Genomic DNA, 26,410 nt, shown 5'->3' on the forward strand with positions numbered 1-26,410 from the left:
TTCTTCTTTCACCTTGCCATACAGGAAAGCAGTCTTGATGTCCATCTGATATACAGTGAAGTTCATGTAGGAAGCATAAGCAAGGAAGATACAGATAGCCTCCAAGCGAGCTACCGGAGCATAGACTTCAGTGTAATCAAGACCCTCGATCTGTCTGAACCCACGAACGACCAACCTAGCCTTATTTCGTACAATTATCCCTGAATCATCCTGCTTATTACGAATGACCCAACGTGTGTCAAGAGACTTCTTGCCCTTGGGTAACTCAACTAGCCTCCAAAACCCAAGTTTTTCAAATTGATTAAGTTATTCATGCATAGAATCTACCTAGCTGGGCTCATTCAAAGCCATTTCTACATTCTTTGGCTCAATTTGAGAGATAAAGCAAGAATAGAGACATGTATTGACATCTCCACTCTGACTTCTAGTTTTCACACCGTCGCTCAGTAGGCCAATGACATTCTCGATCGGATGATCGCGTTGAGTACGGGAGGGGATCTCCTGGCTGATATCATTGAGTGAAACAGGAAGATTATGAATGTTGATAGCTCCATCATTTGCTAAGGAATCCACTGCAGACGAATCAGTCTCATTAATTGGATTTGCCACAAACTCATCAGCAATTTGTTCAGGAAAGAGTAGTTCCATAAGTGTTTGAGTAACAGCGGAAGCATCTCTGGTGATGAACTCTCTTTCAACAGGAGTAAGAGGTGTAGCATCAACATCTGGAGCAATTTGTTGACTTGAAGATTCTGGAGAAGCAATTGGAACAGATGACTCCACCGAAGGATCAATAGAAGATACCATTGGCGGTCTGTAAACAACCTCTTCATCTTCGTCTTCAATTACATTCTTCGAGCAAGAAGTAGAACCAGTTAGGTCATCAGATGACACACAAAAAGATTTGAATAATGATGTGTAGTCGAACAACCAATCAGGACCCACTCTAGCATCTGTTTCATTCTCTTCCAACCAGTACACATCAAAGGATTCCACAATTTGCTTTGTCTTCTTGTTGTAGACCCTATATGTAGTGCGAGCAGCATACCCCACAAAATAACAGTCATCAGCTTTGGCATTAAATTTAGGGTTGGACTCCAGGTGAAGAAGGGTACAAGGACAACCAAATACGCGGAAGTGGCTGACTGATGGCTTGTGTCCATATAAAATTTCATACGGAGTCTTCATCTGGGCTTTGTTGATCAAGACACGATTTTGAACATAGCATGCAGTGTTGATCACCTCAGCCCAAAAGAAGACAGGAAGCTTGGAATCACATAGCATCGTCCTTGCAGCGTCTTGCGGCGTTCGATTTCTCCGCTCAGCAACACCAATTTGTTGGGGTGTGCGAACGGAACTATATTGACGCACAATTCCCTTTTCTGCGCAAAAGTGATCAAGAACTGCATTCTTCAATTCTGTTCCATTATCAGTTCGTAGCGCCTTCACCCGGTGGTTTGTTTGATTCTTAATCATCACAATAAACTTCTTGATCAGATCAGCAATCCCAACTTTGTTGGATAAGAAGAATACCCACGTAAACTACGAGAAATCATCTATCACAACCAGACAATATGAATTTCTGTTGATGCTTAGAACATTGACCGGACCAAATAAGTCCATGTGCAACAATTGGAGCACTTGACTAATTGAGTTAATCTGTTTTAGCAGATGTGGTTTTCGATGATGTTTACCCTGGGCACATGACACACATTTCTGGAAAGTTATGAAGTCTCTGACTGGAAGACCACGGACCATTTCGTTTTTCGCAAGACGATTCGGGTTCTTTGCATTGGCATGCCCGAGTCTTCGATGCCACATCATAGCATTTTGTTCGGAGGCCTTTGAAAAGAGGCAAGTGACTTGATCAGGGACGTTGCGATTCATGTCTATAATGTATTAATTTCCATCCCGCTTTGATTTTACAAGAATCCACTCATCCGAGATGACAATGCATGGCTTTAAGATCAGACACTCTTTATCCGTAAAATGTGTTGAATAACCCTTGTCGCAAATACGAGAGACACTCAACAAGCTGTGCTTTAACTTAGGAGCATAGTTGACGTTCTCAATACTTAGCACTCCGTTATACACGTTTCCTATCTGAGTGATCTTTCCACCGTCTCCACCCGCGAAGGAAACAAACCCCCCATTAAAAGTCTGAATGTTGTTCAATTGGGAGATGTCTCCAGTCATATGCCGGGAACAGCCGTTGTCGACATACCAATGTCTGACGTCATTCCTCCGCAACTGTCCCTGCAAAATGAGAGGAATTATTGAGATTTGGGGACCCAGGTCATTACAGTCCTGGGTTTATCCTTGACAATCACAGATTTATCCTTTGAGACAATTGTGTTTGAATTTTCATTTAAAACATTTTTAGAGGTTGATGATGATTGGCTGGAAACAGATTTGGGCACCCATTGCAATTTAGGTTTTTGTAAAAGCAGAGGTGATTTTGAAATATTTTTCTTTCCTTTTTGTTCTGAGCATCTAGAGTTTTGACCATTACTGGTTGAACATCCAGATTCTCCTTTTGACAAAACCGATCTCGGCTTAGCTTTGTTCAATTTCAGCAAATTATTTGTGACTTTATATTTAAAAACCTGTCTGTTTGGTTGAGAAACTGCCCTTTTCATGTTATTATTAGCCTTCCATTCATCATCTTGAGGACGAGATCTCGAGGACTTTCTAGTTAAAGACCTTCCACGAGATTCGTTCTCTCCTCTTGGGGACAAGAAATGCACAAATGCTCGATTTAAACAATTTCGAGCAATATGTCCTACAGTACCACAATTAAAGCAGATTTGCTTATTATTGCTAAACTTGGTACCATTCTTATCAGATTTCAGGCTTTTATTATCTTTTCTAACATTTCCACATTTGCAAGTGCAAGTATTAGATTGTGTAGCAAATGTAGAAGATGTAGATGCACTCGAATCAGATTTTGCAAATTTTCCAAGAACAACATCACAATTTTCAAAAACATTAGTCTGAGACAACACATCATCATGTTGGATTAATGTCTAAGTCCATAACTATAATTGGTAAGACTTGACCCGACCCGGCATGGTCCATTTGGGTTGCATGGCATCATGCATTTGGATAGACTATAATGAGAGAAATAACACTTAAGGTTGGTTAATATATTATAAGTTCTAATATATTAATAAGGTTATTTAATTAGTATTGATCAAGAATTAATTTGGAATTAATTAAGTGATCAAAAGGAGACTAATTAAATATATGGGTTGATTGTGTAAATCATTCATTCTTATATATGTGGGCTTGTGATCCAAGATTCCTTATGTTGGACTAAGTCCATGGGGTGACCCATGGATACTCCATGGAGGTTAAAATCCATGGAGCATAAGGGATGGGTAAAGTTATGAGTTACATGGTGTAACCCTAATAGCCACCATATAAAAGAATCCCATGGCTCAAGAAATCGTGTACTAATGTGTGAATATGAGGGCTAGACGATTTCAAGGAGTGTTCCATTTCTCTCAAGTCATTCCATGTGCATTTGGTGTTGTGTGAACCATTTGAGGTGTCACACTTGGGGCACTAGGCACTCAAGCTTTATGAAGACATTCTACATCAAAGAGGTATGTATTATATCTTGTTATATTTATTATTTTGTATGCTAGATTCGGATAATACCTTGGATGTTCATAATTGTATGTATAATAGAGAAAACATAGTTCCAAGGTATTTAGGGTTGCATGTACACTTAGGAGTGTTAGAATGCTCAAAACCCAGCAGTGGTATCAGAGCCTAGGCTTGTTTTCTTGTTATACTTGCAAAAGTAGCTGAAAAATCGAGTTGGATGCATATATTCGATTGTTTTGGCTGGAATTGGACTAGGAACATTACCCTAAGATGTTTTTGGACTTATAAACTTGTTTTTGATGTGGTAATGTTCATGCTAATCCAATTTCTAAGATAATTGTCATAATTTCAAGATTTGTATTAGTTTGTATGTTCATGCTAATTTCTTGAAGATTGATGATTTGAATTATCTTGTTCTTATGAGGTTCTTAGATTAATAGAAAAGTTGTGTGAAATAGTTGTTTTCGATCCATTTTAAACTAAGAGTTGATTCCAAAGTGTGTTTTTGTAACTTGTCCTCAAGTTATATGAAAAGTCACATTTAAGAATCATAAAACTCATAAAAGTTGGCAAAGGTTACAAAATGAAGAGTCTAGTTCTAATTAAATGGTTTTATGACTCCATAATTTGTCCTCAAGTTATGGAGGTTCAAGAGTCTCTTCATTAAATAAAAAAAAGTGTAACCTTAATTAGTTCCATAAGTTACAATAAAAAAAAGTTATTTTTTTTATTAATTAGTTCCAAGTCTTCCATAACTTGTCCTCAAGTTATGGAACTTGAAGAGTCTTTTTTTTTTAATTAAAACTACTTTAAACTCATAAGTTATGGAATTAATTAGTTTTGAATAGTTTCAAAACTTGCCCTCAAGTTTTGGAATTTGAAAAGTTTTCACTTATGAATACTTTAATTCCAAGTTAGCCCTTAGAATTTTAAAAGTTAAAATTCAACCCTTATACTTTATAATATTATAAGTTAATAATATTTATATATATGTATAAGAGTAGTCAGTCTTACCGTTAGTAGGCCTCATTCACGAAGCCGGTCTATAAGGGGGGTATAAGGTTACTGCCTATAAAATGGCAGTTTAATGGGTGTCCACTCTCACCCACCACTTCCTTGACTGGTGGAGGGTCGTTAGCTGAACGGGTAGGACAAGGACTATAATTCTCCTTTCATTAAAAGTATTAATGATAAATACTAAGTAACTAAACTCTTATTAATACCCAATCTTAGTTACTTAGGAAAATGTGAATTTGGTGCTAACCCATGAAATTACACTTTGCACTTTGCTTAAGTCGTTAGTGGAGCGTGTGTGGTTAACCGGCACACTAACCTGGACTTAACAAGGTAGGCAAAGGGTAACTTAATATTTATCATAGTATCGGTGGAGCGTGTGTGGTTAACCGGCACACTGATTAAGGGGTAAATATTAAGGGTACCAAGTATATTTGCATGGTTATTCACACCTTGTTTTGTGATCCTCGGCATCCCAGTCACAAAACCTGAAGGGCACACTCGAGATTGAAACATGCCTTTGAACAGTTCAATGAATCTCAAAGATCTAGGACTTTCAAATCCAATTAAAACCTAATAAATTATTTCGTTTTTCATTGTGGAAATTGGTGAATGGTCATTCACCTACCTTCAAATATTTTATAGCTTGGATTACGGCATCCCTCTTCTAAGTTATAAAATAGTTTGTTGGGTCCTAGCCTTAATATTTCATATTGGGTGTCATATTAAGGACTTTAAATCAACTATCTTGAATATCTCCCAAAAAGATGTCTGGTCTAGACATTTATGATCTTCCCAAATCTCTTGAAACAAGCTTTCCTAAATGAAGATGATGTCCCATGGATATCATACTTCTTTCACCTCCTCCAATTATTCTCCATAACCCATAAGTTCCTAAAAATTTTAAGGTCACTCAAGCCCTATTGGCAAGGCAAGGTCTAGGTGTGATCACATCTTGGAGATGTAGTCACATATTGACAAGCCGGGAGAGTTGGGTGTCAAAGTATTGAGAAAGTTAGTGGCTCAACTACTTTCTAAGTCACATAGTGAGTTCTTTTGGGAATCCTATGAAACAGACTAAGACAAGACCCTTAATGATCTTATCTATTTGCTAAGATCAACTTCCTAAAATGCTATGGACATTGGCAATGATGACATTGGATATCCAGTAAAGCTCTCTCTTCCCATTGGAAAGGGATCGGCCATAGTCAACTCGGTTGACCCAATGGTAAAGAGAGAGGCGAAGTCTGAGATAGTCCCATTATCAAGGGTCCATAGGTAACTATTGCCAAAGGAAGGGACATTGGTTACGAAGCTGCCAAATTTACCTAAGGATGTTAAAGTCAATAAGTTTGGCTCTACTTCAGGTAAAGTCCATTGTCTAACTCTATTAAGTACATGCTGATTCTGATCGCGAAGATGGATTTCAATCGCATGGTTCGGTGATCAGAAATTTGGGCTATTACTTAAGAGTTATGATATTTATATTGCTTAGGAATAGATAACAACAAGGTTTTCATATGGATTGTAAGGATAAGTTTTTCCGCAAAGTTTTAAAATAAAAGAAAAAGGTTTTGATTTTATTTATTTTAAGTATCCTTACAATGGCATTTGTGATAAGTTGTTGCTTATAAGATTCCATTGATAGCAATATTGGAAAAATGGATTTGATTCTTTCGGTTGTGGTAGTGTCTAATATTACCAAATAAGGAAAGATTCTCATCACCCAAGGTTCAATTGGACCGAAACTTGGAATCATGCAAGTTGTATAGTATGATGAATGAGAACTTTCAGCTTAGAAAATTAAGACTAATTCCTTATGTGAATAAGGAAAGGACTAAGGGATCGAGTACACATTCTTGTGCACTGGTCAAGTCCACCACAAAAGATCAAGAAGACTATTCGTCATGATTTACTTAAGTTCAGTAAATATGTTTATACTTATAAGTTTAAGTATAAGTCTGTAGCATTCGAGAAGTTTCAATGTGAGACAGAACGAATAAGAAGAATCAAAGAATGGCAGAAAGATAAAAGTTTCTCAAATCTGAAAAGATGGGAGAGTAGTTTAGTATCATGTTTATGATCATCTTAATGATTAAGATACCATATCACAATTGGTCCTCTAAAGTCATCTTAGTGAATTCTTATGACTAAGAAGAGGAGTCATGAATTGTTGAAATGGTTAAATCAAAAAGATGAGTCATACTTCGTTCCAAAACAATTCTTAGAGTCATACTCCAAGATTGTAACTTGAGTGACATATATTAAAGAGGGTTTGTTAACACTAGTCAACTGTAAGAGTAAAAGGTTATCTACTCTTGTACATTTGAAATTGGTAAGTTGTGATGTTTTGGATAAAACAGAGACCAACTTAGGCCAATTGTGTAAAGTGTTAGTCTGGATAAAGAATCCGCACTATCTCTTGAATATTTGACAAGGGAGTCTTATATGTCAAGAGGACAGTTGGAGTCATAAAGCTCTTGAAAGTTTCAAGACTTAATCAAGAATAAAACCTAAAGTCCTTCACTAGCACACGACTTGAGGTTTATAACCTATCGTGTTGAAATTTTTATGCCTATTCAAGTTGGCTTTGCATAGGAGTTCTGAGAGTTCTCAATTGGTTGCACAACTACTTGGAAGCAATGGCAGGCACCTGAGCTGCCAAATGGCAAGAATTTAAGATTGCACAAGTTTAATCAATATGAGTTTGGATTTGTCATTATCATTGTCTTGTGACTATGGTTTTGACGATTCACATGGATAAAGAACACATACACCATAAAATCTAAGGGTCATAAGGTTTCTCTTCGATTCATGAAAATGATGGTGAGGAAACACTTCCACTAAGTAGATTTGAAGCAGATGGCAAAAGGTCTAAACAATTGAGACTATGATTACGGCATCCCTTTTCATAGTTCTGAAATTGTTTAGACACACATGCATGCTATCTAAGGAAAGGTGTATGATTTTGATAAAGTTTTATCAAAGCATCTCGTATCAGAAATCTGAACTTTGGTAAGAAAGTCAATAAAGTATTGATTTCTAGAAGTCCAGTTGATTTCTGAGTACATGTCAAAGCTAGTGGGAGCATAAGTGTTATGCTAATAATCATCATGTTAGTGGGAGCATGATAATTATTGTTAGTGTTGCAAGTTAGCAATGTTAATTATAGAAAACAAAAGTTTCAATTCGTGAGGCTGCAGGAATTGAAAAAGTTGTTTTGCTCTAATTAAGGGAGAGGATATACTTCATTTCAGTTCTAAAGGCTTAGATTGAGACCTTAATCATCTTTAGTCAAGAATATATATATGAATTTCATGTTGGATTGGTTCAACTTAAGGAAATTCTATATATTGCGTTCTCAAAATTCGATTATGATTACGGCATCCCTCTTCATAGTCAAATTTTGAAAACATGGCAAATAAAAATATTGTAGCAAAAGACTGGTCTAGAATCATGTCTTTATGTGAGACATCATGAATCGTGTACCATTTGGTTTGGGTATAGGATCGATTGCATGTGCTATAATATTTGTCATTTCTAAATTTTTCCAAATGCCGAAAGGCATTAATAAGGGAAAAGGTCTAGAATTGAATATGAGTAAAATGATTAAGCAATTGTCGAGGACAATCTGAGGTTTACCAAAGATTGGTTGCTCAGGGACAGTTGGAAGTATAGTGCTAATTTTGGAAGGACCATATTGACATATTCTGAAAAGAGGCATCTTTTATTCAGAAGTGATAGTCAAAATGAGAGTATGGAGTTGTCTCCATAGGTGGAAGTTATCTATGTAAGATTAGAAAACTTAATGCAAGAAGCATGTCTAAAGCAATGTACTTTGAATATGAGACTTAGTTTCCGTGGAGTTGATCTCCATTGGAATACCTTATAATGACTGTTGACAAGTCTTTGTGACTTTGTACATATTCATTACAGGAGGGTCAGTGCATATAAGTTTAAAATCTAAACAGATTTCGATAAATGATAGGAATTTGAAATTCTCACATTTTTCGATAAGGATTTGGGAGTGTGAAATTAGAATCATTGAAATCATGTTTAATTGGTTTATTTCACAAAGTAAGGATCATAGACAAACATAGAGTGCATACTTGGTGTATGGTAAAGCTATTGTTTAATAAAAACATAGTGTACATGCTTGGAGGATAGGAGAACTAGTGTTTTTAATTCAAGTATAAAGTTGATAAAACCGAAACAATGAATAATGAGTAATCAGTATGGTGATAAATAAAAGTGTTTATTTATATTCATAGGGTTTGATACCATATTTGATTCATTTATTCTTGTGTTTCACTTTGCATGTTTTGACTTCCAGAATAACTAAGTCGCTCTTCCTGAATGATTAAGTTATTCAAACCATCCACAGTCGGTCATATGTTGGAAGTAGATATGAATCAAGACTGTCATAGGTTGGTTTGTAGAGGTCCAAGTTGGTGGACAAAGTGGTGCTACAACACTCATGAGTGCTCATAAGTTCTGAGTATTGGATTCAACCCACGCTCATTTGAATCACTTCATGGATTTTATCACGAGTGATCATGAGACGATAATATCTTATATTCTTAAAACCTAGAGATATGAGTTGTTACTATGAGTTGGTTATACATTGATTGCACGAAAACGCATTGGTAACTCGATGTTATAAAACGTGCCTTTGTGTATGATTCAACAAGTAGTAGAACAAGCCATATGAGTCGAAGTTTATCCATTCCTTTTACCTTCGGGATAAAAGCGATATCTATGGGCCCCTCGATGATTTAAAGATGATACATGTGAGTGCTTGGCCAAGCTAGGACTGATTTGATTTGTTCAATCAGTCAGTCATCATGAATCGGAAATCGGGAAACAACAAATGGACAGAGAGAATTGTTGATAATCCATGTCTCAGTCCATATGATATCTAGAATGGAGGAATATATGATCCCTTATCTAATGGACAAGTCATTGACAAAGGTCAGAGTTCATCGACAAGGTCAGAGTTTGACAGAAGCTTTTGAGAGCTACGATTGCTGATCGGTTCCTGAAGTCATACGTAATAATAGTTTTAGACTTATCCAAGTGGGAGACTGTTGGATTAATGTCTAAGTCCATAACTATAATTGGTAAGACTTGACCCGACCCGGCATGGTCCATTTGGGTTGCATGGCATCATGCATTTGGATAGACTATAATGAGAGAAATAACACTTAAGGTTGGTTAATATATTATAAGTTCTAATATATTAATAAGGTTATTTAACTAGTATTGATCAAGAATTAATTTGGAATTAATTAAGTGATCAAAAGGAGACTAATTAAATATATGGGTTGATTGTGTAAATCATTCATTCTTATATATGTGGGCTTGTGATCCAAGATTCCTTATGTTGGACTAAGTCCATGGGGTGACCCATGGATACTCCATGGAGGTTAAAATCCATGGAGCATAAGGAATGGGTAAAGTTATGAGTTACATGGTGTAACCCTAATAGCCACCATATAAAAGAATCCCATGGCTCAAGAAATCGTGTACTAATGTGTGAATATGAGGGCTAGACGATTTCAAGGAGTGTTACATTTCTCTCAAGTCATTCCATGTGCATTTGGTGTTGTGTGAACCATTTGAGGTGTCACACTTGGGGCACTAGGCACTTAAGCTTTATGAATACATTCTACATCAAAGAGGTATGTATTATATCTTGTTATATTTATTATTTTGTATGCTAGATTAAGATAATACCTTGGATGTTCATAATTGTATGTATAATAGAGAAAACATAGATCCAAGGTATTTAGGGTTGCATGTACACTTAGGAGTGTTAGAATGCTCAAAACCCAACACATCACACACAAAATCATCAGTTTTAAAATTTGACACAGACTCATCACACATTTGAACACCAAACTTAGACACCAAATTATTTGACTCAAACTTCTCAGCCTATTGTTCCCCCTGGATTACTGACATATCTGCACTGGAAGTAGAAATGTTAGTATCCAAAATTTTATCACTAGGCCATGTTGCTTGTTCAGCGGCTGGCTTCCCATAGACCATATAATGTTCTCTGTCAATCTCTTCTTGAGTCAGAGGAATAGCATAGTAATTATGATTAAATGGAGGAGGGACACTCTCATATCCTATTCCTACTTGTTTTTTGTCCTTCCACTGCATTTGTTTCTCAATTATTTTTGCAACTCTTTCGCTTGACACATCGAATTTTTTAAATTTAGAATCAGCATTTTCAAAACGAATTTTCAATGTGTCAAGTTCAGCGGTTACAACAGCAAGTTTTCTTTTAATATGATCATAATTTTCACACTTGTTGCTGTAATCTTCTTGCAATTTCTTGAAGTCTTTTATTTTGTTCTCTAATAGAGTTTTCAGAGGTTTCTGATTTTTCCTAAGAGTATAGCCTTCATACTTAAGGTCCTCATTCTCTTACTTAATTATCTCAATTTGGTCACGTAAAAATTGAATAGTTTTAATACAAGATTGAGAGCAACCAATCTCACTGACCTCTGGTTTAGTAGACTAGGGTGTGGACTGAACCATAAAAGCAAATTGAAGATTCATCATTTCCGCCTCAGGATCCGTTTCAGCTTCCTTTTCCGTACCATCATTGATGTGGGCAAAATGAGCTTTTTCAGGTCCTGAAATGTTCAGGGCTTGAATTTGATCTTCCCAATCAAATGATTGAGCCACCATAGCAAGATTTGTTGTTTGATTGTTGACAGTAGATCCCCTGTTGTTGTTTACCGGCACCAGAGTTCGTTTAGTATTTTGTCTTCTATCTGGTTTTGGACATTCTTTGGCGAAATGTCCAGGTTCATGACAATTATAGCACCGCAGCTTTCCCTTATTAAATCCCACCTGCTTGTCAGAATTCATTCCCTAGTTGTTTCTTCCGGTTTTCTTTGCAAACTGTTTTGCTCTAAATACTGTCATTGCCATTTGCCATGTTATATCCATTTCTTCAACATCTTCTGAATGGATTTGATCCATATCAGCAAATGACAATTGAGGGGAAAGTTATCCAGCTACAAAAGCATTATAACAATTTACAAGTCCAGTAGCAAGGGCCAGATTTTCAACATTTTCTTTGGATGTCGGAGCTTGAGGAGTATTTCCCGGAGTCTGAACAAATGCACTTGAAGATGAACCAGCTTGTTGAAAAGAAGTTGGAGTTTGAGAAACTTGAACATTTTGCACAGATGGAATAACACATGATGTGGGCTGGTAAGGAGGGAAGGACTGAAATTGAGGAGTAGTGAAAGATGAAAACGCATTGTTGGATTGAATGCCAAGATTAGCAGAAGAATATGAGTTGACATGATTAATTTCTCTTTGCTTGTCATCCAAATCACAAGCTTTAATAATTTCCATTGTCTCAGCTAGACTTAACCGATTCAGATCTTTAGTCTTCTTTATTACAGATACATTCATATCCCAAGACTTTGGCAACGAATTCAGCAATTTCTTGTTGATTTCAAATTTTGTAACCGGAACGCCAGCAGATTTCATTTCAGTGGTGAGAGTGATGAACCTTTGTAGTTGAGTTTCAAGAGATTCCCCCAAGACATAATTGAACATGTTGAACGTTTTCCTTAACATGTCTTGACGACTTTGCTTCATATCTTCATTTCGCTCATAAACATCAATTAATGCTTCCCATAATGCTTTCGCAGAAGTGTACTCACCAAAACCTTGTGCAATATCTAGGGACAGAACCATGGTAAGAGTGGCAAGTGCCTTTTCTTGTTCTTCAACTTTTTCAAAATCATCATCAGTATAGTTTTTAACTTGCTTGTCAGTAAAAGTTCCATCTTCAAGAGTTGTAGTGATGCGCATTGGTCCTCTCAAGATGCTTCTCCAAATTTTGAAATCTTTCATTTTAATATATTTTTCAATGCGATATTTCCACTCAGGAAAACCTTCAGCGGATAACAATCTATTAATGTGTGAGGTGGTACCCATGATGGCATCCAATTCATGATGAGCAGACATGGTTTGAGATTCCATTTTGGCTTTTTCTATAGGGAACAACTCAACAAGAAGATTAAAATTAAAAGTTTGTCAACCAAGAAAAATGCAGCCGCACACGCCAGCCCCACACGCCAACTGCACACCTGACAGCACACCTAACTGCACACTCAACCGCACACATGACCGCACACGTGACCGCACACGTTCAACCACACACGTGACCGCACACTCAACCGTACACCATCAAGATCTTAACCGCACACCTTCAAGAGCTTAACCGCACACCTTCAAGAGCTTAACCGCACACCTTCAAAATCCAACCGCACACCCAAAAATTTTGATATGTTGAACAAATTTTGATTTCATACTGGTGAAAACGATGATCAGTAGCGATTTCTCAACCAATGAAATGTGAATATGCCTCAAAAACGATGAATATCTTCAACCGCACACTCTATAAACCTTCGAATTGACACTAAATGAAGCTATCATACCACTTGTAAGTCCCCAATCTGCTTGTGTATCAATCAGATCCGTTTGATGGTGCGGAATCCCAATCAAACGGATGATACCATATCACAATAAGAAGAGAAGCAGAAGAAGAAGATGATGAATCTTGTATTAATGATTAGAATGTAGATCCAAATACAAGATTCACGCACACTAACACACACTCTTCTTCTCTCTAGTTTCTCTCTCTATAATATGCTTTCTTCTCTCTCTTCTGGCCGTACACTTGCATGCACTCCTCACCCTATATATATGAGACACCAGCCCTACACCCGTGTACGGCCGTACACAGGTGTGCGGCCGTACACACGAGAACGACCGTACACAGCCACAAAATTACATATTACATTATAGAAAAATATATTTTCCTAAAAAAGCAAAGTATAAACCATATTTTTGACCCAACAAAAACTATGTTACTAACTATTCCTAAGCAATCTATAATAAGTCCTAAGCAGTAGCTCAAAAATTTGATCATCAAACCATGAGATCGAAATCCATCTCTTCACGATCAGACTAAGCTCACTCTTCCTTTAAGCTTCCTTTCTCTTCTTTGATCCTACAAAACATCAAAATGATATCTTATCACATCATGTATTAAGAATCTATAAGTATGAACTTAGTAGAGTTAGATAGTGAACTTACCTGAAGTAGAACCATACAATTTGATTTTACCATCTCTTAGATCTCTCGGGTAGTCAGGGAAGCTTCGCAACCAATTCCCCTTCTCTTGGCAATAGAAACAAACAGACTCTCTCAAAATGGTACACGGGACAATCACATACTTAGCGTTTCTCTCTACCATTTTGTCAAATGGTTTAAACCTTGGCTAATCCCTTTCCATTGGGAAGAGAAAGCTTTTCTGGACTTCCAGTGTCGCCATTGTCAATTTCCATGGAGGTTTGGGAAGTATATCTTCCAATCAAGTTTGATTTACCAGTGCGCCAAATCATTGTTGATTCAGCAACAATAAGCAAATAAGTAAGATCAATAAGGGTTACGTCTTGCTTTTCCATGTTCATGTTTGCTTGCCAATATGGCTTGAGTGATCATGAACTTTTCAAGTCGACGAACGTGTTGGTCAGGGAGAATAACTGGAGGAGGTGGAGTAAGTGAAGTATGATTTCAATTTTCACAATCGAAAAATGGAACATCATCTTCATGAGGAAATCTATTTCCAAAAGATTCGGGAAGACCATATTTGTCAGAACTAGACATCTACAAGGGAGAAATTCAAGTGAGTTGATTTAATCCTTAATATAACACCCAAAACGAAATATTAAGGCTAAGAGCCAACACAATAATTTACAATTTGGAAGACGGATGCCGTAATCCAATTATAAACTATTTGTCGGTAGTTAAATGACGATTTACCAATTTCCATTATGAAAAACGAAAATGAACATTAGGTTTTAGATGAGTTGAAATTCCTAGGTTCTTTGATATTCATTGAACTTTTCAATGGTATGTTTAATCTCGATTATGCCCTTCAAGTTTGTGACTAGGATACCGAGGATCATAAACAAGGTGTGAATAACCATGTAAATTAGCTTGGTACTCTCGAAGACATCTATCACCGAATCAATGTGCTGGTTAACCACACACGCTCCATTGATCTATGATAACCCCCGAGCTACCCCTTCCCATCCTACATTAATCCCATATTAGTGTGCCGGTTAACCACACATGCTCCACTAACGACCAATAAGGTGCAGTGTGCAATTTCATGGGTTAGCATCAAATTCACATCTTTCCTAAAGTAACTAAGATTGGGAATTTATAAAAGGTTTAGTTACTTTTAAAATTTTCATTATATTTCTGAATGAAAATGTCCTATCCTAACCGTGCGGCTAACGACCCTCCACTAGTCAAGGGTACGGTGGGTAAGAGTGTATACCCAATGGCGATCATTTTACATGCCTCTTCCTTAAACACCCCTTATAGACCAGCTTCGTGAATGAGGCCTACTAACGGTAAAACCAACTTTTAACTTATACATATATAATATATTATACTTTTAATTTTATATAGTAAATGGTGTATTTTAAACTTTTAAAATAGTAGGAGGTTTAATCTTTTAAATTAGACTTTTAATTCAATTAAACATTAAACCTTTCGATTATGGATTTATTAATACTCTTTTAATTAATCTTTTAATTAATTATCAACAAATCCATAATTAAAACCTTTTAATTAAGTTATGAAACCTTTTAATTAGCTTATCACAAAATCAGTAATTATCTTAAAATTTGATAATCATCATTCAAATGATGAGGATAATCATTACGTTATTAGAAAAATTGAGTTTTATCTATCAAAACAGTTTGTGGTAATGATCCTAATCCAAAACTAGCCAAAAACTCGAAAAATCTGCCAACAGACTGCCCAACTCGTTGATTCAGCGCATGAACTCGTCGAGTTCATCATCTGATGATCCAAATCGTCGAGTCCACTCATGGAACTCGACGAGTCCAGCAGTCAGAAGAAAAAAAAATGATGTTTTTTCATCTTTGAAAACTTAGCCAATGCATCAATATAACAGAAAATGTAACATCCCAAAAATCGAGACCGAAAATTTTTGTTTTAAATTATAATACCTGTAAAACTGTTTGAGTAAAACATTACAGATATCACATCAAACCACAAAAGCATAGTTACATATTTCAAAAATCGTAATGTCAAATAGTATAATGTCAGAGTATAATCCCAGGGTGCTCAAATGCGGAATCATGTGTGTGCGATGCGCTGCTACCCTGCCGGCTCCTTCCCCTTGATGAAGAGGTACCTGAAACCAAAACTGAAAATCGTAAGCACAAAGCTTAGTGAGTTCCCCCATCATACCGCATACCATACAACCATACATACTGATGGGCAGTTCTGGGTTGCCCGACCTACCCATGTCAAGCCATTTTAGGGTGCTGACGTACCCATGTCAAGCCATTCTAGGGTACTGACCTACCCGTGTCAAGCAGTTATGGGGTGTTGACCTACCCTTCGGTCTTATCAACCGAACTTCGGGGACTATTTCACCCCCTACTCCTATCACCTAATAATATATCATAATCATGTTGTCACACATATTTGTGGTGTCCGACCTACCCTTTGGTCCTAGCGACCGAATCAGGGGACTATTCCCCTCCTACTATGACTATCACATATAACATATCATACTGGCACATAAGACATATCAGGTAGTAGCAACCTAGACAATTATCACAAAGACAATCATCTCAACTATAACTCTTACTAGTGGGCCGACTAATTACCCAATTCTTGAATTGGGCCTTATCCCCAATTGGACCGAGGAGTAAAATGGTCATTTTACTGAATTGGTCCTCTCAAGGCCCACTAATTACCCAATTCCTGAATTGGGCCTTATCCCCCTAAATGGGCCCAAAAGTTCCATGTCCAAATGTAATAATTCCATAGGGTCCAATCTTCGCCCAATAGGTCCAATGCTTCTAGTTCCAGATTTCTAAGTCCCAAAATTATACTTCACAGTGGGCCATGGGGCCCAGGCCCAGATCCTTAAGGCCCAAAAGCCCGTTTTATCCAATCTGCGTGCGTACGTGCGGCGTACCTAGCATGTACGCCCAGCGTACTCTTGACCGCAAACGGAGACTGGCTGCAAACGGAGACTGGCCGTAAACGGCAATTGACCGTAGATGGAGACTGGCCGTAAACGGTAACCGCCCCAGTACGTGCAGCGTACCAGGGTGTATGCTTAGCGTACAACTTACTTTCCTTGGGACTTCACTTCTGACTTAATCCATTAAGTCTTTACGTCCAGAATGTAGATCCAGATCCGTTAAGACCTCCTAAGCCATAAAGTCACAAACTTTATGTGCTTGCATGCATGGTTGGGGTCAAAACATGATTTTGGTCTATTACACAAGCTTAAAGACCATCTAACACTTGCATGGTTTTGGCTTAACCACCAAGATCCGATATTTATGACCATAGGTGCTTCTAAGAGTCCAGAAGCACAACTCTTATGATCTGGAACCAACAATACTCAAGAACCCTCAACAATGGGGTCAAAAAGGACATAAAAACCCCAAATAAAAAAATCTATGCATACAATGGTCAAGTATGAAACTTGATACCTCAAAATGGTTAGAAATGGTGTCAATACTCTGGATCAACAAGCTCTTGGTGGATCCTTGCTTCTTCTTCAAGCTCCTTTCTTCTTTTCTCACTAAAACAACACACAAACACTCTCAAATAGCTTCTAGAACACAAAGGCACACAAAGGGGGCTAGCGTTTTCGTGGTGGCTGGATAAGGGTGAAGAGAGGCTGAACAAACAGGAGTTATGTTCTTTATATAGGGAGCAAACTCTCAATTTAGGGTTCGGGGATCTGCACACGTACGATGGGCGTACTCTTGGCACGCTGGGCGTAGGTGAATGGCTTCCGTGTTTCCTTCTCCTGAATTCGTTGAGCATACATAGCAATGTACGCCCCGCGTACACGGTTCCTCAACCCAATCTTAAGGGCCCAAAGTCAAAACCCAACCAAATAACCCATAAATTAAGTAAGGTAACTACTCATAATACCTGGAAAAATCCTGGATGTTACAGAAAACACCAATGGCTCTGATACCACTGATGGCTTTTAGGTACTATAACACTCCTATGGTGCACATACAACCCTAATGCCTTCGATCTAAGTTTTCCATAATTATACATGCGATTTCCTATTATCCAAAGCATATACCCTAGTTAGCATACAATTGGAGATATACAACATAAAAACTAGTTAGATGATTACCTCTTTGTTGTAGCTTGTAGAACTTGGCCTTCCAAGAGCTTAGCACCTCAAATGTGATGCCTCTAATAAGTCACAAACACCAAAAGCAAATGGAGGATTGTGATAGAGAGGCTATAATGCACAAATCGGCTAGGTTTTCACCTTGGAACTCTTAGGGCCGATTTTAGCAAACTAGGGGTTCAATTTATATTGTGGAATCCTGAGGGTTTCATACATAAAACCCTAAAACCTTTGGTATTCCAATGATCCATATGATAGGCCCTTTGGACTAACTCTTCATGGACTTTCTCATAGAATTAGCCCATCCCTAATCAACATGGATCATCAGCCCAAACTATGAATATTATTGACATACCTAATCAGTCCCTGTAAATTTAATCAGTCTCTTTTGATCACTAAATTAATTCCAAATTAATTCTTGAACAATACTAATTAAATAATATGATTTCTCAATTAATATATTATTTCTATAATATATTAATAAATCATAAATAACCTATTTCTCAAAATTCCCTCCTATCAAATTGCTCTGGTGAAGGCAACCCAAAAGGATCGTGCCACTATCGCGTCAAGTACATACCAATTATAGTTATGGGCTTAGACACCTAGTCCAACAGTCTCCCATTTGAATAAGTCTAATAACTACAACTACAAGTACGACATCAAAAACCGACTAGCAATCGTAGCTCTCAAAAGTCGTTGTCAACTCTGATGAATAATGCGTCCTTTAGATAAGGGATCATATATTCCTCCATTCTACAAGATATCATATGGACTGAGACATGGATTATAATCATTCTCTCTGTCCATGTGTTGTTTCCCGATTTCCGATTTATGACGACTAACCAATTATACACATTAAATCAGTCCAGGCTTGGCCAAGCTCTAAGGGTGTCATCACTAAATCATTGAAGGGTCCACATATGTCACTTTTATCCTACAGTGGGTAAAAGGAACGGATAAAATTCGACTCATATGCTTGCTCAATTTACTCATCAAATCACACACAACAATATGTTTGATAACACCAAGTTACAGGTGTGTTTACATATCATCAATATGCAACCGACTTGCAAACTACAACTCATATGTCTCCGTTTCAAGAATATAAGATATTATCAACTCACAATCACTCGTGATAAAATCCATGAAGTGATTCAGAGAGCGTGGGTTTAATCCAATACTCAAATCTTATTACAGGAGTAATCATGAACACTTCAGCAAACTTGTGCTATATCTAAGCACGTAGACAATCTACAGTCGAATTCATGATAGTCTTACCTCATTACTTACTTCCAAAGTATGATTGACTGTGGATGTTTAAATAACCTAGTTACTCGGGAAGTAAAACATGCGAAGTGAAACACAAGAATAATCGAATCCAATATGGTCTCAAAACTTTTGAATATAAATAAAAACACTTATTATTTAATCACCATATTGATTACACATTATTCTTTGTATAATGTTTCGACTAATCAACTTAAAACTTGAATTAAAACAATACTTATCCCATGCTCCAAGCATGCACACTATGCTTACCTATGGTCCTTTCTTTGTGAAATAGATCTATTGAAAACATTTCCAATGACGCTCATTTCACAATTCCAAATCCTTATCATATGTGTAAGAATACGAAATTCTTGCCACTATTAGAATGTGATAGATTATAAACTATCATGCATTGATCCTTTTGTAATATCAATGCACCAGAGTCAGAGATTTGGACAACGATATTACAAAGTAATCCACTGGAGATTGTTATAAGACAATTCCACAGATACGAAGTCTCACATTCAAAGTACATTCCTTTGAACATCCTTCTTGCATGAGAGTTTCTAACTTACACATAGATTCTTAATATCCAACTCCCATCATGGAAACATTTCCATATTTGCCATATGACTGTCCATTCTAAATAGAATCTTATCTACTCAGAATCATATCAACATGGTCCATCCATTAATATACTTCCAACATTCCTTAGCAACCCATACTTGGCGAACCTTAGATTGGCCTTGACAATTTTTTAACTACTTTAGTCATATCCGGTTCTGGTCCTTTTTCCCTCTTAATGCCCTAGGCATTTGGAAAATCAGAACATGTTAATATTATAGCATATGTAATCGATCTTATACACAAAGCATATGGGATACAATTCATAATGCCTTACATGAAGACGTGATACTTGACCAGTCTCCTGCTATAATGTTTCCATATATAGAATTTCCTTAGGTTGAATCATTTCAACAAAGCATTCATATATATATATATATATATATATATATATATATATATATATATATATATATATATATATATCCATGACTAAGTTCTATTAAAATTTCAATCTAAGCTTTTAGATTCGAAATGAAGTATAAGTATCATCTCCCTATAACTTACGATAGCAAAACAATATCCAAACTTGCAACTTTACATGCTTGTAACCTTTGTTTCCTATAAATAGCATTACAACCTTGAAATACTTAGTGTAATAGTTGTGCTCCCACTAGCTTAACAATTATAGTCTTTCTAGCATAACAAGTTTTCTTACTTTAGCACAACACTTATGCTCCCACTAGCCTTGACATGTATGCACAAATCAGATGGACTTTTAGAAATCAATACTTATTGACTTTCATACCAAAGTTCAGATTTATGACACGTTGGGCTTTTATAAGTCCTTATCTAGACTTCTCAAGCTCATACAACTTTCAGATGAAAGCTCACATGTGTGTCTAAACTATTTCAGAACTAATAGTAGTAAGTCCCGAATGTTCAAACTATTTGCCATTTTCTCACAATTCGAACTATGAAGAGGGATGTCGTAATCATACTCGAATTTAAGAACGCAATTAACACAACTGTCAACTCTTTGAAATCTACTTAGTGAAAATGTTTCCTCACAATCATTTTCATGAAGCGGAGAGAAAACTTTATGACTTAGTGTTGGGTCTATTGTGTTGCGTCTTGGGCTCGGTTATTAGTCTAGTTTTGTCACCGGTTTGGGCCTGTCCAGCCGTGTGTTTTGTTTTAGGGTTTAGTATATAAGTTGCATGCATGCAATCTTATCATTAACGCTTTCATTGTTCTTATTATTTATTGTATTATAAAACCCTAGCTCACCTCTACAGTGGAAGTTCTTAATCGAGCTCTGCTGAGGTGTGACTATATTGGAATCATTAAGCTCTATTTTGATTCAACTCGTGCTTACGTTGTTAGATTTGTCGTTTTCTATTAACCTGTTGAAGATCTAAAACGATCTAAAGAGTTTTTCAACTCATCAATTGGTATCAGAGCAGGAGACTGTGTAATCTATACGCATCTCTTCTGTCAAAGAAGGTTTCAGGGTTTTCCACTAATATTGATCTCTGTTAGAAGCCGTCATCTTGTTGTCGACGTAGTTCTTGGATTTAGATTTTACCCTAACTTTGTTTACAAGTCTGATCTTGAATAGGTTTTTCGCAATATCATCATGTCACACGATGATTCCAACACAAACCCTATCAATATCTCCAACAGCATTTGATCCACAACTAGGATTCCCATTCTATATACTCAGGATTACGAAGTATGGATGCATCACTTTGAAGACTATGTGATCGGTTCTGAGGACAATGGGTATTTAATCTGGGAGCGATCATTGTAGGTCCGTTCGCTCACTCTAGCACAAACCGAATCATAAAGACTCAAAAGGAGTACAACCAACTTATGGTTAATATTAAAGATGTTCCTCAAGATGAAAAGGATAAGTTTGTATGCAATATTAAAGCGCTTAGAATGATCAGATTTGCCCTACAGTCTGACACTTTTCGGTTGGTTAGCTCATGCACGACGGCGAAAGAGGTTTGGTGCAGGTTGAAAGAGTTGTATTCTACCGATGAGGATCTTGAGCATTCGATCCAGACTCTATTGCTTTTAGAGTTTGGAGACTTCAAGCAGAAACCTGAAGAGAAGCTTATCCAAGCCGTTGATTGCTTTAATCGTCTTCTTAGTAAAATGATAAAGCATGACATAGAGAGGAAAGTTATTGAGCAGAAGGTAACATTCATGAATGGCCTAAGATCCGAATGGATGGCTGTAGTTTCTAATGTAAAGGCCCATGAACAGTTCAAGGTTCACTCTTTGGCGAAGCTAGTGGGGATACTAAAGTCACATGAAGGTGCAGTGACTAAAGAAACGAATGTGGTTTCTAGCATGGGTTCTTTGGCCCTAATTTCCAAAGGAAAGAATGTAGTTGAAGAAGAAGAAGATTTAGATCTCTCTGAATTTGATCTGACCAATGAAGAATATGCTTTGATGGTTTCAAACACAAAGAAGTTCATTCGCAGAAGGTTTCCCACCAATAAGAACCGAAACTGGCAAGGAAACTACAGTTCAGAAAAGGCAAAGGAGGAACCGAAGATCACTCCCCAGCAAGAAGAACCGAAGAAGGAGAGCAAGATGTCAAGTGACTCAGGATTTAATTGTCACCTTTGTGAAGGAAAAAACCACTTTGCCAAGGACTGTATGTTGAGGAAGATGTCAGAGAAGAATGATAGTGAAGACGATGAAGCATACTACATGCGAAAGCTAGAAGAGATTAAGAAGAAGAAAGTTGCTGCAAATAACACTGTGAATGTTCTTATTGTGCAGGAAAATGTTGCAAATGATGAATTTGGTGGTGTTGAAATTTGGTCTACTGATTCAGAGGATGAAGAAGTGAGAAAGCCTACACATGGCAGGGCTTTCGTGGCGAAACAAGATGAGTATGTTGTTGAAGGAAAGTGTTTGATGGTGACAGCTGGAGTGTCACAGATGAGGGGTTACACCACTGATAGGGGTCAAGATGAAGCGAAGGAATGATAAGACAGGTGCTTCGCTGCCAAGCCTGTTGGTGAGCAGATCAATGAGTGCGACCAGTTGATCAAGAAGGTACAATCTATTCTCGAATCATTAAAAATCCCTGTCACAAACTATGAAAAAGAATTGAACATATTAAAATCTAAATTTTCTAGTTTAAGTGGTAGTTTAACCCAAAATCGCCTCACAAATTCTAACCTAACTGATCAACTCAGCAATGTGTCTTTGAAGAGTGAGGAGAGGCGAATGTGGATTGAGCAAAAGGAGAAAGAGTTAATTAGAATTAAGTATAGACAATTTATTTGCAAAGGGATAATTTGAAGCTTTTAAAACAGAGAAATGTTTTTTTGTTTAATTGCTAAACGTTTATATTCCAATATCACTCAGTTGCATCTGGATTGTGAAATAGGCAGGAAAATTCACAGTATGATTCTTCCCTTCCTTGAATTGAAAGAGGACGTAATTGATGTTGATGTTTATGATTGTGAAGTTGTTGTCTCATCTGATGAAGATTCTCCTGGCTATAAAATTGGTCTTGACAAAATTGAATCTTTTATCCAGTCCAAAGACCACAAGGACATGTTTAAGAATATATTGGACAAAAATGATAAATTGAAAATTAAAACTGAAACCATGCAAAAATTTGACTCGTTGAATGACAAGTTGAGTTCAGAAACAAAAATTAATGTTGAAAATACTTCTGAATTTGATGAGGATGATAATATGAGTGAAATATTGTAGAAGATGAGGTAGAATGTTCTGAATATGTCAAGAGCGAACCCGAACTTACCAAAAATCTCATTTCTGAAAACTCGGTTGAATTCGCTCGTTTGTCCCAAAATAAGTCCAAAGTTATGAAAGAAAAGGCTGTAGTGTATCAGAAGGTCCAAACCACACCAAATCAAGTTTATGCAGTTACCGGCGTTACACAGAAGCAAACAGCCAAACTCACAGCATTAGTGAACAAAGATAATGCTGAAGGATGTGATGAATTTTTCTCGTCGACACCAATAGACAATGCTGATGAAACGGTTGGTCTATCTGAGAAAACATCATGGAGGGTTAAAGGCAGATATGTGGCAGAACCACTCAACAAGCCTACACGTTTTGATATGCCAACAACCAGTGGTACCAAAAAGATTCCAAGTAAATCAGTTAAGGTGACAAGCGAAACCTCCTCGTTAAAGAGCGAAGCTCATGATGAAAGATCGAAACCGAAGGTCAACGTCCATAAAACTACCAAACAGGTGTCTGAAAAGAAACATCAACGTAACAGGAGATACAAGAAGAATATTACTGAAAGGAAACAGTTTTGGCTGTCTCAAAACCCAAATTACGTTCGATCAGACAAGAGTTCAACCGCTAAGGATAATGGAGTATCAAAGAATCAATCTACTTCTTGTACTCAATGCTATTATTGTGGCCAAGCAAACCGAAAGGGAAGTTTCGGTCCCCAAAACAAAAGCGAAAGAAACCGAAAGAGTGGTTTCGGTTCTCAACTCAACAACCGAAGGGGCAGTTTCGGTTCCTCATCCACAAGCGAAAGGACCCGAAAGCAAGGTTTCGCTTCTAAAACACATTCCTCTCACTCAAAGCACAATCCTAAAGAAGATGTGAAGGGAAAAGGGAATATCGTCTCAAGAGACGAAAAGAAGATGAATACTAACCTTAGGAAACAAAACCAAAAGTTAGGAAACAATAAATATTCAATTCCTAAACCTAAGGTTAAAGCGTCAAAAGATAATAAAATCAAAGTTTTTACAATCAAAAGAAAAGATGAAACAACCCTAATAAAACGAACTTACTTGGTTGATTCTTCTATTGCTATACCCTGTTCTATAAAAGGCTCACACGGACCCAAGAAAATTTGGGTTCCTAAATCTATTTGATTTTTGCAGGTTATGTGTGACGAGCAGTTCGACGATGAATGATACATTGATAGTGGCTGCTCACGTCACATGAGAGGGAGAAAGGAAGAGCTTCGGGAGTTTCGAGCTCTTACGGATGGTGGTTGTGTCAAGTATGGCAACAACTCATTTGGCACAATAAAAGGCTATGGAATGATCACAAATGGCGAATTCTCGATCAGAAAAGTAGCATACGTAGAGGGCTTACAACACAATCTCATCAGTGTTTCACAACTGGTGGTAGGAACTGGACTGAAGGTTTCGTTCGATGATGAAGGGTCTGAAATACTATAGAAGAAGACCAAAACAGTTCTATTAAAATCCAAAAGAAAAGGAGAAATGTACCCACTGAACCTCAATCCCATTCGAGAGAAGCCAACTGTGTGTCTGCCAACGAAAGCACACTCAGACGAAAGTTGGTTATGGCACCGAAGGCTCTCGCACCTCAACTTCAAAGACATCAACAAGCTAGTTCTTGGTGATCATGTGCGAGGACTTCCAATACTCAAATTTGATAAAGAACATCTGTGTGTTGCACGTGAAATGGGAAAGCAAAGCAAAAAAAGTCATACAACACGTGTCAACACGAACATCATCAAACCACTTGAGCTTCTGCATATAGATTTATGTGGACCTTCGGCTATTGAAAGCATTGGTGGTAACAAATATATACTAGTAATAGTAGATGACTTTTCTCGTTTCACCTGGGTGTTCTTTCTTAAACAGAAATCAAAGGCTACACCAAAGCTCGAGATTTTTATCAAGCAAATAGAGCTTCAACTGCGAAAGCTGGTAAGAAATATTTGAAGTGACAATGGGCTGGAGTTCAAAAACAATAAATTTGAAGACTTTCTTGCTGAAAAGGGAGTATCTCACAACTTTTCTGCTCCCTACACTCCACAACAAAATGGTGTCGTTGAAAGGCGAAACCGCTCGTTGTGTGAAGCATCCCGAACCATGCTCAGGTATGCCTCATTGCCTTTATATTTCTGGGCTGATGCTATTGCTGCTGCTTGCTACACACAGAACATATTTCTTCTCAACATGCGTTTTTCTATTACTCCATATGAGATCTAGAACAATCGTAAGCCAAATGTCAAGTTCTTCCATGTGTTCGGTTCCAGATGCTTTATTTTTAATTCAAAGGAGCACCGAAACAAGTTTGATGTCAAACCTGACGAAGGGATTTTTCTTGGCTACTGATTAAACTCCAAGGCATATAGGGTTCTGAACAAACGTTCCAAGAAAATCGAAGAAACCTATTATGTCACCTTCGATGACAACTACGTCAAGAAGCTTCAAACTACCGAAGGATCAATGGAGGAAATCTTTCCAACGTCTGGTTAAGTCACTGTTTCCATTTCGAATTTATTTGAGCAATACATGTTATTATTCGATGAACCAGAGAAATCCATTCACTCTGAGGAAAAGGCAGCTGAGAATAAGATTAATAACTTGAAGCAAATCATTGATGACGCAGCGAAGGATATGGAAAAAGAACAAGCGAGAACTACCGAACAGCCTAGTAAAAGCGAACCTCCAAAAGAAAGTTCTACATTTCATGGGAGGGTTCATCTTCATCCAATAACCCTGAATTACCATTCCAGGGGGAGAACCCATCAACTACCATATCAACCGAACGTCCAATTGAGGGGGAGAATTCAATGCCTAAGCCGATACTGTCTCATCATTTGAGGGGTAGAACGACAATACAAATGATGATGATACTCAGTCAGAATTCGAAGAAGAAGTAAATGTTGAGTTGGATCCCTCA

This window comes from Lactuca virosa, chromosome 2, assembly GCF_052849685.1.
Source record: "Lactuca virosa cultivar CGN04683 chromosome 2, Lactuca_virosa_CGN04683_v6, whole genome shotgun sequence".
Lineage (NCBI taxonomy): Eukaryota > Viridiplantae > Streptophyta > Magnoliopsida > Asterales > Asteraceae > Lactuca > Lactuca virosa.